The sequence below is a fragment of the Selaginella moellendorffii genome, unplaced genomic scaffold (genome assembly GCF_000143415.4).
Source record: "Selaginella moellendorffii unplaced genomic scaffold, v1.0 SELMOscaffold_77, whole genome shotgun sequence".
NCBI lineage: Eukaryota > Viridiplantae > Streptophyta > Lycopodiopsida > Selaginellales > Selaginellaceae > Selaginella > Selaginella moellendorffii.
The window spans coordinates 1-2,500 of record NW_003314338.1 but is presented as its reverse complement, the minus strand read 5'-3'; the positions used below and the strand labels follow the sequence as shown (position 1 = coordinate 2,500).

General features: G+C 54.2%; 1 non-coding gene across 1 annotated transcript; it reads left to right on the top strand.

Annotated features, from left to right (window-relative positions):
• Nucleotides 1–568: 568 nt before the first annotated feature.
• LOC112341158 lies at nt 569–687 on the top strand. Its single transcript, XR_002990447.1, has one exon. It is a non-coding gene; the product is annotated as a 5S ribosomal RNA (ribosomal RNA).
• Nucleotides 688–2,500: the final 1,813 nt, after the last annotated feature.

Genomic DNA, 2,500 nt, shown 5'->3' with positions numbered 1-2,500 from the left:
GGGCCCGAAGCGCACGGAGAAGGCGCAGGCTGAGCCTCAGCCTGCGCGTGCGTGAGGGAGGGGGGGAAGGCCCTGCCCGCCTGCCACGTGGCACGGAAAAGGGGGGGAGGGGGAAAAAAAAGTGGCCCGGAATGTCTGGGGCCCAAAACGCGCGATTTTTCGCGAAAAGTTGGAAAGGTACCACGTGTTCCGCGGGCTTTTTTTGGGGCCCGAAACGCGTGATTTTTCACGAAAAGTCGGGGAGGTACCCCACATTTCGCGGGGCGCGTTTTGGGGCCCAAAACGCGCGATTTTTCGCGAGAAGTTGCAAGGGTACCACGTGTTCCGCGGGCTTTTTTTGGGGCCCAAAACACGCGATTTTTCACGAAAAGTCGGGGAGGTACCCCACATTTTGCAGCGCGCGTTTTGGGCCCCAAAACGCGGTCTTCGTGAATTGTTGGGGAGGTACCACATGTCCCGCGGGCGTGCTTTTTGGCGCCCAAAAAGAACACGGGATTGTGGAGGTACGCTGCAGCTTTGGATCAAGCTGCCCCACACTATAAGAGTAGGGGGAGTGTGAAATATTTCAGAGTGGGTTCAAACCGTGACTATGGCACTGGATCCCATCAGACCTCCAAAGTTAAGCGTCCCTGGGCTTGAATAGTACTGGGCTGGGTGACCACCCGGGAAGTCCAAGTGACCCCCTCTTTTTGTTTTATTCCTTACAAGTCATTTATTTTTGTAAGATCACTGTTTTAATATATAAACTTTGAGTATTTTTCCATAGCATATAAGTGTATGGTCCTTAAATACTACTTACAATTGTCAATGTAAGGTGTGTTTGCCAAATTGTGTCATTAGTTAGTTATTAACTAGGATATAAGTCACAAAGAATGTGTTGTGACTGTCACCACGTGGCATGGCAAGCAAGTCCAAACATATGTATTTCACATGGCATACAAGGATGCTAAACTCTAACTATGAGAACAAGCCAAAGGGCATGCCACGTGTCAATGTGACACACATTGAAAACCATAAAACTCACCAAAGCACATGCCACGTGTCAATGTGGCACACATTGAAAACCATAAAACTCTGAGCACAAACCAAAGTGCATGCCATGTGTCAATGTGGCACACATTGAAAACCATAAAACTCTATGAGATCAAACCAAAGGCCATGCCACGTGTCAAAATAAAACTCGGATATATCCAGGGCCAGACACATCTGGGGCCCGGCATATCGGGTGCCCAACATGTACGGGGCCCGACATATCGGGTGCCCGACATGTCCGGGGCCCGATATGTCTGGGGCCGGATATATCGGGTGCCCGACATTTCCGGGGCCGGACATATCGGGGCCCGGACATGTCCGGGGCCGGACATATCGGGTGCCCGACATGTCCGGGGCCGGATATGTCTGGGGGCCCGACATATCGGGTGCCCGACATGTTCGGGGCCGGAGATATCGGGGCCCGGACATGTCCGGGGCCCGATATATCTGGGGCCCGACATCTCTGGGGCCCGACATATCAGGTGCCCGACATATCCGGGGCCCGACATGTCCGGGGCCCGATATATCTGGGGCCCGACATCTCTGGGGCCCGACATATCAGGTGCCCGACATATCCGGGGCCCGACATGTCCGGGGCCGGATTGTAAGGGACTAAATTTTCCATTTTACTTTAGTCACTTAACCACATGTCTGACCACTTGGAGGAGTCTCATTGACAACCTCCATAAGTCCAACTCAGGACTTGGGGCTTGCTAGCCCCGAGAATGGCATCCATGCCACTCAACCTTAGCACTTGGTCCAAGTGCTCCACGTGTCCGATCCCATGATCGACACCCCAAGGTATCACCGACGTACCGGCCCGTTACGCTAAGGCCATGCCCATTTACCTTGGTCACACTGGTGGTCCAACACCACTTGCATCTCCGTCTTGGCCCTCCAAGACTAGGCAAACCATCCCTGAGTGGTCATCTCAGATCCACTCCTTAGCATCCTTAGGATGCCCACCGACAAGGGGAATAGCCTTCCCCAATATCCCTCTGTCAGTCCCCACTAAGTCCCTTTCTGCCCCTGGCCGTGTTTGCCAACACTGCCACTGGATCGAGACCCACAGGCCTGACCACTAAGTCCTACGGTCCTCTGGGACTTCCTCACCACACGACTGTGTCCTTGGTCACTACCCCAGAGGACTGCTCCTCTTCCTTTCCACAGTCTGGGCCTTTGGGACAACATTTCGGAACACCGTGGCCTTACGCGAGCCACCTGGGTACTCTCCCCACCTATCGCCTTTAGGTGCTCTAGCCATGGGCTTAGAGCGAGGTTCCGTTGAGCCACGCCTGGTATCCAAGTAGGTAGTGCCACCCACACTTGGACTGGGAGCATCGGCCAGTCGATCTCCCGGGGGAACTAGAGCCGGCTCTTGACACTTCACCAAGCTACCCCGCTTGTCGGTCTGTGTTCACTCTAGTCTTGGACTTCCCAGTGGGCAGCTCATCACCCAACACTGGGT